This window comes from Bombus impatiens, unplaced genomic scaffold, assembly GCF_000188095.3.
Source record: "Bombus impatiens unplaced genomic scaffold, BIMP_2.2 scf_0010, whole genome shotgun sequence".
NCBI classification, from domain to species: Eukaryota; Metazoa; Arthropoda; class Insecta; order Hymenoptera; family Apidae; genus Bombus; species Bombus impatiens.
Genome location: NT_176429.1, coordinates 318,208 through 331,635, shown reverse-complemented (window position 1 = coordinate 331,635; position 13,428 = coordinate 318,208). Strand labels below are relative to the sequence as shown.

Below are 13,428 nucleotides of genomic sequence, written 5' to 3'. Positions count from 1 at the left end.
CGACGGTAACTTTCCTCGCAATTAGCTTTATCTTAAAGTCGATCACCGACTCGTTCGCTGCGACCAGAGAGACAAACCGCGCGACCTGGAATCCCGCGTCCCTTGCGAATACTATTCTAAGAACGATTTTACCAATAATTTCCTCGTTGTTTCGTTAAAAATGGTTAAATGGCTGCGCGTGACGTTTTTCATTTTTTCAGAAACATCGCGGCTTCGTACACCTGAGCACTTTCGATATCTCTGATTACGAAATAATGTGTTCAACTGTTATGACACAACGGGAAAATCTCGCGACGAATCGTCAAACAAACGCTGCAAGGGAATGCTGCTGTGATTCGTGCACGAATCATCGACGAGAATCGTTGAAAAGTTGACATTTTTGCGAATAATTCAACGAATTTCTGAAAGAAAACTAAAAAGATAATTTTCCGTTATTCGCGCGAACGTATAGAAGAATTTTCTTCCGCGGAGGAAATTTACGTTGAAATTTTTCAAACGAACGTTAACAAAGAATCTTTGCCTTTTTCATTTAAACGAAAGAATTGTCTCTTTAACGCGTTTGAACGTACGTAGTCGTTACGAGGAATTCAAAGAATCGTTTCTCTCCCAAATTTAGAACCATTTTTGCAATTTCGAGTTTGTAGCTTCTTAGAAGTTCTTTGTGAGGAGGTTCGACTCGTTCTTAAGATACAAATTTGCGCCCGTATGTCGAGAACGATTCTCCGAGAAGGGAGAACAGCATGCGGGTTCGAGAGGCATCAATCTCCATTAATTGTTCCTTACCCAACTGTTTCTTCGAAAGATCGGACAACGTGTGGCGATCGTTTAGAAAGGGAATCATGGTCTTCGAAAATTCCACCGTTGCTTTCGAAGCAGGAAAATCCACCAATGACACATCTATTTGTTGCTTTAGGTGCACTACGTGCGCACTTTGTCCCGTGCAAATTATGATGTAACATTAACGTCTTGCAATTCTTGATACAACTTTTTCTAGGGAATACGATCAAGGTTACATTCTCGACACTGAAGCCGGCATTCTTTGTGTCATCATTTTTCTATAAATTGGAAGTTTTCTATGTGAATTGAATTACAGGCGAAAGAATTTATCGAGCGTTTAACGTTTAGTATTTTAACGATAGAACGTATTTTAGACAATTTGTTACGATATTTATCTTTCATCGAGCTAAAGGAATTTTTCGAACGTTTGCAAACATTTCAAATTCTTGAAAAACTTTTTGATCAAACTACCTTAGTAGCCAAAAATACGAAACTTACAGTAGTTACAATAAATCACATAAACTCTCTATATTTTTCCAAAAACAATCGAGTGGAGACTAAAACATTCTAATCATTTCTACCTTCATTTCGTTCCTTTTCATCTCCACAGAATTTTTCAAGTAGTATCAAGGAATTCTATGGAAAAAATTATCCACGAAAGTAAAAGATCAGAATCGAATCTCTTGAAATAACTTTTAGAAATGTCACGAAGAAATTCAGATTTAGTTGTCACGAATTTCTCTCGTAACGAAGTCTAATAAATTCCATTCGAAAAGAATTGCCCAAAAAAGTGAAAGATTATTTAATAAGAAATAATTAAGAGCCTCGAATTCTATTTGTATTTCCTTAAATCGAACTTTCTATCGAATAGCATATCGAAGAAGTTATTTCTCAATTTAACTGGTTTATCTCTATCGAACAAAGTAATAAACCAATCGGTATAATAGTGACAAACGTGCGTGCACGCAGTACAGAAGCACGAAACGTAAATTCGTTTCGGCTCCTCTTTCCTCCTTGCGACGCGATCATAGACAAAGCGCGCGCAAACCGGCAGCGTATGTAAATTATATGGCCAGGCAACGAGCGTGTGGTCGCATTACGGTCGGACAGGAAGCATAAATTTCGTTACGAACGCCAAACATAGTGTGCGAGAAGAGCGTGCGTAGGAAACGCCAGGACCGTTCGGCGTTTTCAGCAATCAACTCGTTCGATTCGTCGAATCGTTTGAAACGTTCGGTTAGATACGTTCGACGATCGCTTTCGTAACTCAATTCGAGCTTCGGTGGTGGTTGGATTAGGTGCTTGAATCACGTTCAAGCCGAAGTACTCTAATTTATGCGTATTTTACCTCTTTACAGTCGAATTTCTTATATGAAAAAATTTTGTTCTTTGTTTTTAATTGGGCTCGTAAGTTGCAAGCCTCTGTGGTAAATAGTAGCTTTTCCTATAAGCGATGCAATTTTTTTGACAGCCAAACGTTGGACATACAATGCAAGTTGTTACTGCGAATATTAAAGTTTCGTGTAGTGAAAATACCTCATTGGCAACTAAGTGATTGCGGATTTTGTCATTAGGTGGTATTGAAAAAATCCGCGATCACTTAGTTGCCAACTCAATAGAAGATTTACACGTTCATGCATAGACATTCGCGATTTATTATTATTACTCGTAGTTGGTAAAGTTGAAAAGCGAAGCTAATGATACTAGACATTACGAGAAGAAATATAACAAACGTATATATTCGGCTGTCCCAAAAAATTTCTTTTCTTTTATGAAGAAATAATAGATGCACAATATTTTTTGTTTTATTTTCCAATAGATTCTCAACGCGAGAATTGATTGTAATTTTAATAAATAAATAAATAAAAAAAAAAATAAAAAATTTTTCAATAGAGCAAAATGGACCATACGTAATCCAATAAAATAATATAAAACAGAAAATATTGCGCGTGTATTATTTCCTAATGTATTTATGTAAAATATGCTCTTTTTTTTTTTATTTGGTAGACTATTTACAATCAATTCTCATTGAGAATTATAAGTAAATTATGTAAAATATGCTGTATGCTTTTGTACATGGTTCTCAATCGTCGTGCGCGATTTAGTAATCTCCTGCAGTAAAATATTTTGTATAAAATAGAGTCCTAAGTTTCTTTATGCGTTATCGTATTTTTGCCTTCTTAGGTGTCTTCTGTATCTCGTGTTTTGCTCTTTTTCGTTTAATCATATAGAATACTGGGCGGACGCGAATCGTATGATTTCACCGGCAATTAATCGTAATAAGAAGGAACGTTTTAATTTACAAGGTTGTTTTCTATACGAAACACGATTCTCGCTCTTATCACGGAAAAGGAAAGCACGCTATCGTGACGGATAAAGTGATTTATACTGCCATGCTCGAAAGATTAAATCGCCCTCTGAACGTTCGACCACAAGGCTGCGAATCGATAAAAATAAAGAAAGTGGAATACGTTTCTCCGAATCCTCGACTATTCGTAGAAACAAAGAGTCTAATTTCTTTCTTTATCTTCCCCTTAATTAAAACAACGTTAAGACAGATTTAATTGCCTGGTCACTTAGCATATTTAGCTACACTTAACGTGCAGACTTCGCTAACTTTTCAACATTTGCATATCTCCGGCATGGATTGACGATAGAAATGAAACTTTATGCGAAACCCTGCTGTTCTGTTCAATGTACACGGAAGCATTTCATACTGTATCGCGAATCCCATGTTGTTAGAAACGAAATGGTAATCCATTAGGACAACCTTATTGTTACAACAACATTACAACAACGTTAAAGTTACGTAGATGGTACTGAACAATGCAAATGAAATAATTTATATGTCGTTTAAGCCGATTAAGTATAAAACTGTGAGTGGAAAAAAGAAATGATACAAAAGTTATAAATTAATCTATTTCATTATAGAATCGACAAATTTTCTCTTTGCAATAAAATTCAATTATACTGTAAAGTTTGATGTAATCTATATCTGTATTCTAATCATAATGAGAGACGATAACGTTCAAATTATTCAATAACGTAAAGTAATCGAAAAATAATTGCAAGTGGAATGTTACCTTGATGCAACCTGTAATGGAGGTTGAGACTATTTCCTGAGGAAGGTCTGCTCGTGGATCGATAAACAGCTTGTAAAATTAAAACTATAGTCTAGCTTCGTGAGTAACTCATCGTGCCTCCTGGTAAAGTAATTTGCCGTAATTAAAGTCGTATAATTGGGACAGATAGCGTCGTAATATTCCCGTGTCCCTTCGTACAGTGTGTTCCTCGTCGGAATCTGCTTTCTCTCTGTGTGTAACGCTAATTTCAGACCTTTTTTTTTCGAACCAGCTCGTTTCGATCTTGATCACCCTCCTTCGATGTTCCGTTTAATTACGGGCTTAATTGTGCGACAGCCAAGCCGCGCCGAAAGGTAAAACGAATCCGCAACGATTTTTCTTTCCGTTCGTCGATAAATTATCAGAGGAAATTGAATTTTTTTCCTTCCCCTTCTTTTTCTGTTATAGCCAAGCGGAAGAAAGGATCTCGCGAGATCTTTTTATCCGGTTCGACGAGAGACAGGGGACTGATATTTGATTCGATATTACAGAGAATTGTTCGAGATTTTAAGTTTCTTCTTATCGGATTTAATTAATTGGAGAAGATTTTCGTTAAGAAAATTTCTCTCTTCATTTGCAAAGTAGAAATATTAAGACAGTGAAAGCGAAAAATCGCTCGACACCGTTGACACAACTGGAATTCTAGATTTTCATTGTCAACGCGTAATACCGCGAAAGGCACGTGTATCAAATGACAAAATTATCAAACAAAAGTATATTTCGTAGCCTAGTAGTCTCACGTTCCTTTACTCTTCTCGTCCAAAATAAACCTGATACGCGGATCTGTGGCTTTACAATTTTTTGGGGATCTTTAGAATCTTGACAAAGAGAGGCGCGTGATTATAATGTTTCATGTATCTAGCCTTGGAATTTTTAAGATGTTTATTCCGAAGGCTTCGGCGATGTTCGAGCGAAAGAAGTTGGCAAGAAGCAAGTTGGTCGGCCACGAAATTCGTGTCTTTAGAAAGTGATCGTGAGCAACAGTTTGACAAGCGCACAAAGTGCTCGGAGGCATTGACTTTTCGAACTCTTTTCTCCCGCGGCGACCTCTCACCTTCGCAACTAGTTGAAATCGCTTGGCCAACGTGTACTGTTCCATCCAACAGGTTCGTGCTTTATCGTCGTTTCCCCTCGTGCATTCTTTTTTTTTACGACGGCCTTGCCTCGAATTTCACTATTCTTTCTATTTCTCGTGAGGTCCGTTAACTCGAAGCCTGGCTGAATGTTTATGAAAATGAGACTCGTAAACCGGTGGAAATTGCCGCTGAACAGAATTTAGACGTTGAAACGTCCATCTCGAGATAGCTATCTCGAGATCGTTCTGTTGCAACGATGAATTCCAGTATATAATCCTTTGCCACTTGAATTTTCTTCACTTACGAGACGTGATAATTATAATTTATAATAATAATCGATACGGCTTTTTCAATTTAACCCGTATTTATATGTCTATTATACAGGATGGTTGATAACTGGTGGTACAAGCGGAAAGGGGGTGATTCTACGCGAAAAATTGTTTTTTTAATTTCTTTTAAATTTTTCCATCGAGACGACGATCTACAGTGAGATCCGTTATAACGAGACGCGATAAAGTGCACGCGTACCGAGCGAAAATTCAAAGTCGATTTTCTCGAAAACAAAGCCTCGAGCGAAAAATTGTTATTCTATATTTTCGACTTCTTTTTTCGCGTAGAATCACTCCCTTTCCGCTTGTACCACCAGTTACCAACCACCCTGTATACTACTGCCAGGTAGGTGATCGCAGGATAATTCTTCTACTTATTCCGCGGTTCTTAATAACATCGTTTGTATTTGTCTAATTATTCTTTTGCTCGCGTGGCTGAAATAATAAACAGCGGTACAAAGTTGTTGTAACGATTGTAGCTGTATTCGAGAATCTGTTGAAAGAACCTCTTGGAACGTTTGGTTGGCAAGCGATACTTTGATGATTGGATTAATTGGGCGTGGAAAATTGGAAGTATTACAGTGGCATTCCTAAATTCCCTTGATTCTGATTTATACCTGCTGCAATATCTTCTATTAATCGCAAATACCGCTGATAAAATAGTATCTTTTTACGTTTTCATCGATGTTATCGTTAGTTTAAGAAAGTATCGTAAGTTTAAAGAGAAGATCGATCATACTGTCTGTTTCTATCAACTTGCAGCCTTTTTATCTGCGTCAGAATACAAACTTTTATCGTTTATAACGCGCACGTAGATATTGTGCGGTTATACCGTGCAGTTTCGAGAAGAATTTTGTAAAATACAGTGGTCTTTTCTATGTATAAGCTCTCTCAGAGCTTAGCAATGAAAAGCCTGATTTACCAAGACGCTGTTAGGTTTATTATTATAGCAGATGATTCCATCAAAAACAGACTCGTATCTTGTCTGTTGCACGTCACACTGTCTCCTGTTAATGGAACTTCCAAACATTTCGATCTTCTGCTTACTTATTCTCACAATCTTTCAACGTATCGCGGACTCTTGGACTCTCGTACTCTTCGGATTCCAATATTCGCAATTACAAATTTTTACGCTTGCAAGATCACAGATTCCAAGGTTTTTAGTTTCTACGTTCCCCGGGTCGTAGGTTCAAATTTTTAAATGTCCAAGTAGCTAGCCGGTGTCGCGCGTTTTCCAACCCTTTGATTTTCGAACTTACGCGCTTCTACGCTGCCGAACATCCAAATTTGTCCAATTCTCACGTTCCTATGCTTTCACAGCCCTTCGTTACGATCTTTTTCTCTTCCTCGACGTCTTTTTTCCTGGCTGTTTGGAGGCTGGTTTCCACGATTCCAGGGAATCGAGTCGCTCGTAAACTCGTGGGCTGGTCGCATGTTTCGTAGGAGTTTCATGGGATTTCGATGGATGGAAGGGGTGTCGTGCCGATGGTCGTCTGTTCTGTCTATTGGCGGTCGAACGCGTATGTTGCAGAAACGACAGCCGTAGGAATTAGGCTGCCCACGCTTATGTCGACGACCGTACCGAAAAAGCACGATAAAAGCTTTCTGGCCAGATGGGCACCGGTTGCGCAAGCTCTCTCGCTCTCTCGTTAGAGACAGATTTCTCAACATCTCTTTCCTCGTCCCGTTCATCTACATACACGAGATCTTCCTTTACAGAGACTTTCGACGAGCCACCATAAGACTTCTTTCGTGTTATCGTTACATCGTATGCTGGCAATGGTGGAACGCAGAATAATTACGTAATATTGCAAAACGCACTTGGGCGATCGGTATTTATTTAAACACCAAGGATATTCGCACTCCATTTTGGCTTCTTTTCGAAGCAAGTTTATCGTAAGTTTAAGATCGAAGGAAACTGTTGTTATTTCTATAGTCAGAGGTGGGATCACAATAGTTATTATTTTATTGAATGAATAAATTCATTACACCGTTGTGAGTCAAAAAACAAAAAATTTTTGTTTATAAAAAACAAAAAGACATCTTAAGCCTATCGATTAAATCTATCGATTGTAACTAGGATCGTCCTCTAGTTACTATTTCTTGTAACTAACGCATCTGCATATAGATGGCGAGCACGACAACTCACGTTGTCATTTTCGACAGAAACATTTCGTGCCACGTTAGGACGTAAAGAGAATCTTTTTAATCGTTAACGCTGCAACTGTTTTCACGTGTATTACGCGTGAAAATACAAAACGACCTCGAATTCGCCGTAATTAGTAGACTCTTTATTCGTCGTTCGAATTTCTTTCCCGTCCAAATTAAAAGGCTCGGAACTTGGCGCGTGGAAGTTTCGTCACGCGCGACGGGATTTAGGGTGAGAACCGTGGCACATGTTCGAAGGAAAACGAGTCGACCAGAAGATCGTGGAAAGATTAATTGCCAGCTGGGTCCCGTGCACGCGAAAGACGATCGCGCGTAGCCAGGATTTTCGGCGCGTCTCGCCGCTTTTGAGGCAAAGGGGGGGGGGGCACCTTCGATATATATCGTTCCTGGTGTATTTATGACTCGTGCTCGTTACGTGCCGCTTCGATGCATCGTACGCTTTACTTTAAGCTGCGTGGAAAATCATCGATAATACCTGGTTCTCGTCAAAGGCCGTAGAAATTTCTTTCGTCCACATTTTCTTTGATCCATATTCGCGAATTTTCCGCGAAACCAGCGTTTATCTTTCCAACATATGACAATTCCCTAAATATTACGCAACAGACCTTGGAATAGGTTGCTAATAGATGGCCCACCATTTGTTCTGCCGCGTTTAGTATAAGTTTAGAAGATAAATAGGTGCACGGCTGTAGAACGTGCACGTTATAGTCTTAATTTATTGGATCTCTCCGAAAGAAGGTTAAGGAAGAAGGTTACAGAAGATGAGAGAACTCAATGGAAAACCATTTATATCTATAACGTAGCAATCGACAGAGATACCATGAAAGGAGCGATTAGAAGGAGGTTAACTGTGAGAATAGTTTTGAGACTTGTCAGATAACGCAGAACTTGAAGACAGACGAGATGCGATTTTAAAGATGAATTAATTAAGAAAAAAAAAAAGAAGAAAAAGAAGGAAAATCGGGGTTATGCAATCGTTGAAACGCAAGAAACAAATTTGCGAGAATATAAATAGGAATGAAAAAAATAATATGGAGAAAGTTAGGTCGTTTAATCCGAATGAAATGTAACAGATAAATATACGAGATGCGAATAAACATCATAAACAAAATAAAAAGGAGGAGTTTCGCTCGTTGAATTTTAATAATTACATTTAATTGCAACTATATCTCTTTCGTAGACGTTGGAAAAAGTGTTCGGCTCTTAAATAATCTCTACAAATGTGGAATAATTAAGAGAAAAGGAGCTGCAGTCTGCTCGAAACTGGCCTGAAATTTGCATACGTTCTTTATACGTGTCTCTCGAACGCTTTCGTGAATTTTTTTTGCCTATAAATATTCTCAAACAGATTTCTGAATATTTTAGCGATATCGGTTACATTTTTAGCATTATTTTTCGAGTTACTATTTTTGACTCTATCTTTCCAATGATCTATCGATATTTATCTTTACAATTGTTTTTCGAAATATCTTTTTCCTGTTCGACGAAGATCTCCGGATTTGAGCCTGTAGCCAGAGATATCGATTCGAGCGGCAGTGGAAGATAATAAATCACGTTCGAGAATGACACGTTCGGATTATCGAAGATTTACTCTGCCGCTATATAACTGGAAGGTTTGGTAGTTTCTAAAAATTTGTCCGCCCGATAATTTTGTGTTTTTCGTTGAAATATTTCCTATCCGTAAATCTTCGTTTTGTATCGTGTTTTTCGGATTACGATAGAAGAAGAAGTATCGAATTTTGAGCTGCTCCGTCTACTTCTCTTGTCCCTAAATCTTCCTCGTTAAATCTAACGTACAGAACAGGGAGAACTTATCAACGCGCGCCCTATTTTCCTCACCATGTAATATATTCCAAACTGAATCTCGCCATCTTCGCTTTAGAACGTGCATGCTCTGTGTACATGCCTCGTCCCTTCAACGAAATGTTCATTTGGAAAACATCTCAAGTAGATCTCCTTTACCGCGTAATCATCCGCACCGCGTAAAGCAAACTTTATCAATTTTTAACATGTACCTTTCCTCTCGAAAGCTCAAGTGCCCTTTTCTTTCATATTCGTAAATCACTCGCCGTTAAAGAGCCACGGAACTTCTCCAAACACGTGTACCTCCCCAATTTCGCCTCTCGAGCCAAACGACAGTTCCACGAAGCATCATCGACGTCGGGATCAATCGCCGTAAACACGTTCGACGACTGGTTATCTTCATCCCAAAGCCTTTCAATTCCCCTCCTTTGTAACGTACCTTGGACGCGAACACGACGAATCCAGAAGACAACAATGGCCCATCTGTCCACTACGTGCCCTTCTCCGCGCTCCTCGCTGGCAGTCGCAGATAAAATCGATAAGATTTCTGGTGCAGAAAGAGGGAAAGGCGGCTTGTCCGTGGAAGCTGACGCGCGACAAACGCATAATACACTCGCGGCGCTCTATGAATCGGAAGTGAGCTTATTATTAGGCCACGCTCTGCGAATAGTCCGCACCTTGACGAGACGAAATAATAATGGCGCTTATAAATTCTGTAGCGTTCGAAGCGCGCCTCGACCGGATTCATCGAGGATTTTGATGCATCGCCAGTCGCTTTGGAACTTGATGTGGAATTTTAAATTTAGAATATTATCATTTCAATTTTCCTCGTTTCGTCGTATTTGTCTGTACATGATTTTGTAGATTTAGAAGCGATGATTTGAATTCGATGGCATTTGGGAACAGAAGCTGAGAGTTGGATTTTAAATAATACGTTTCATGTTATTCGCTTTTATTAAGTATCGTACAGTGTATTTCAATGTCAACCATCTATTTTGTCAAGTTTTTATCTAACTGTTTGATAATTCTTCGCTTTTGTCAGATTCTCTTCGTATATTTGGGTGGCGTTTGGAAAACAGTCGAACGCGATTTATAACGTGGCAAGGATTTAGCGACGATTATTTAGCGAAAGTCAAATGGCCGGAGGAAGAGTTTTCGAAGAAACTTGCCGCGTGGCAACAATCGAAAGCATTGTCTCCCGAAAACGTTTCGGCGGGAGATCAGCCGAATACCGAGTTGTTCGTGGCATACATCAAAATCAAACGGTTTCTATTTATACGTTTTATAACAGCGTGCAACGGCGACGGCTTCGATCGGACACCTGTTTCCATTCAAACAAACTCGGTTCTTCGATTATTATTTCAATCCGTTGCATCGCCCCTCGAGCTTTACATAAGCGCGCACTGATTACGTATTCGATCGGTGTGTTGCACTCGACCGATTATTTTCAAGAGTTTGCAGAACGATTTTTACCGATCGTTACAGCTTTCCGTTGCATCTTCGGTTCTCGATCTTTTGTTTTTTTTTTTTTTAAACTTTCGATGGAAGTTCGTTCTCGAAGAATCTTCGAACCTTCGAAATAAATCTTCTACATTCTAATTTCTGAAATTTTTATCATCCGATAGTACGTGATATCTGTCGGACGTAGTTATTTTAAAGTTGCAGCTAAATTTCACACTATACATCTATATACGATAGATTTTTGAGAATGGAATGGAATAATAAAACGAGGAAGGAAAGCTCTCCGACAGTTGGAAAATCGTAGAACGAACTTAACAGGAACGAAGATTAATTAGTACCGATTATTTGAAGTAGCATTTCGGTTAAACGAATCGAGTACTTGACGTAATTTAAAGAAATATTTCTATGTCTTTCGTGTCATAATATCGTATTGTGCAGATATTTTTACATCACGAGAATAGATTCTTGGAACGCTTGAAACTCTCTTGCAAAAATATATTAGTATAATAATAAAAAAAAAAAAGGAAGAGAAAATCGTAGAATGTTTTAGTGTGTTCTAATAAATAACTAAACGACAAGGAAAATAAACATTTAGAGAAATATACTCCTCGTTATAATTTTTCTTAACAATTTTCAACGTTGTATATTAAAACGCTAAAGAAGAAAGAAAGAAAAATAACTATATCTCGGGAAGCGCCATTCGGCGAAGATTGTTTTCACATTTATTTAACTCCGATTGGAGTGTAAAAATGGAAAAAGAGATACATACGTAGGTAGAAGTAGTTAATTAATGGAAATTCGGGCTTAACGCGCAGAATGTATCGCTTTGTTTCGCGATTCCACTCGGCCGACTATTTTCGTAGAGCTCAATTTCAAAATCTAAGCGTTCTTCCTCCTTCCGCTTCGTGGCCTCGATTCGCTGGATTCCTCCACATCCTCTCTATCATCTTCCCGTTTAATCGGTGTGAATAAATACGCGAGGGAAAATGACAAGAGGAAATTAGACCCACACACTCGTTTGTCGTTCGTTTGAAATCGTCGTCCTTTGTTTCCTCCATTTCTGGCTTTTATCTTCTCGTTAAAAGAAACACGGCGAATAGTTGGATTCTTAAAAATGAAATCGCTCACCTTCGTTCGTCAGTTCGTCCGTAGCAAGGAGACGAGATAGATCGCAGCTAATTCAAAGTTTTTACGCGTTTATAGGAAATCAGAAGACAACGATCGTACAGATGTATAAAATATCCATACAATGGTTTCTGTAACAGTCGATAGTCGAAACGATCTTTCACCGAGGTTCTACCGTTTCAATCGTGCTCGAAAAAATTACGAACTTCCATAAGAATTCACCATGTAGCTGTCACTTTCTTCTACCTTTCGATCTTTCAAGCTGTTCGACGTGACTTCTGAGTGGCTCGTGTATCCCTGACTCGTTTTCCCGTGGCAGCATATAGGTCAGTGGGTATATACGTTGCTCGGCTGGTTTGGCCACGAACCGACGAATCCGTAGGAGACCAGATCCGGTCCGAGGAAGTGGACTTTTTGGTCGGCGGATGCCAGGCCGAGGAGGCCCGCGAGGACCACTTGGAAGATGGTGGAGTGGCGAAGGAACCGTAGAAGGTTGCGAAGGAGGAGTTGCAAGGGCATTAGGCTCCGAATACGGAACGATAAAATTCTTACGAAACGCCACGTTATTTCCCTCTCTGTTGTTCCATCTTTTCGTCTTTCATACTCTCGTGCATCGAACTGGCACTCTCACAAAACGAGAGGCAGAAACGTCGGAGGTAGAGGGAGGATCCTCGTGCGTTGTGGAGAGGAGGTTGGGCAACTGGAAACGAGCCGGTGGCCGAAGAATTCGACGCTCGAAAACAAACCTCCGCTGGAGGACGCGTTTCGTTTTAGAGGACACGCCAGACACACGACGCGGAGCCGTCCGCGCGTCAAAATGTATTTTTGACGGCCGTTTGACAAGCTTTTAACGTTCCCCTTCCTGGCCTCCTCTTCTTCTTCGTCCGCCTCCTTTCCGCCTCCACGCAACGATGGATTTTCGCGCGTCCTGCGTGCCGCTTCTGTGCCTCGTTATTTTTGCGAATCGTGTTACGTAAGCGTGTGCGCTGCCTCTGGAAAGGTTACCGGAAAGTGACAGGTTCTGTGGCCGAGATAACGAGCAGGAGAACTGAAACTTTTTGAGGATATGCGAGCTGAAACGAGGCGCGAGTACGTTTCGCTTTGCAACTTCCTGCGACGAGGTTTGTAGTGGTTTTCGATTCGCATTTTCTCTGCATCTATGTGATTTTTTTGGGAATATGAAATTTAGTTTAGAAACTGAAACTAAAATCACTTGCTGCGACCAAGTTCCTGCAAGTTGACGCGCTGCAGATTCCGAGATCATTTTTTCGTATTTGCACGTTTCTCGTGTTTCGAGCGTATGCTGTATTTGTCTTACGTAGGTTTGAGAATATTTCGCGACTTTTAGAAATTTCTTAATTGATCATTTTCAGCGCGATTCACGACGAATGTCGAGTTAAAATACTCTATCCTCTGACAGCTGATCGAAAACTGGTCGCGCTTCAGCTAATCGATAAGGATCTTGAGTTTCCGGTTTCGTTATCAACGTTTCGCGATTCGGTTTGAATTCCTCTTTGTTCCCGCATTGATTCGAGCTCAATAGCCACGCTTTCAAGGACGTATCAA

General features: G+C 39.7%; 1 protein-coding gene and 2 long non-coding RNA genes across 4 annotated transcripts in view; 1 reads left to right on the top strand and 2 right to left on the bottom strand.

The window, feature by feature from the left end:
• The window catches only part of LOC100745764 (activating transcription factor 3), a 28,931-nt gene that overhangs the window by 9,095 nt on the left and 6,408 nt on the right, over nt 1-13,428 (top strand). The gene's annotated exons all lie outside the window — the stretch shown is intronic.
• Nucleotides 6,638-8,146, bottom strand: LOC105681188. Its single transcript, XR_001102516.3, has 2 exons — nt 7,475-8,146; nt 6,638-7,222 (listed from the first exon to the last, which is right to left on the bottom strand). It is a non-coding gene; the product is annotated as an uncharacterized LOC105681188 (long non-coding RNA).
• LOC117152260 lies at nt 11,597-12,706 on the bottom strand. Its single transcript, XR_004462584.1, has 2 exons — nt 12,109-12,706; nt 11,597-11,993 (listed from the first exon to the last, which is right to left on the bottom strand). It is a non-coding gene; the product is annotated as an uncharacterized LOC117152260 (long non-coding RNA).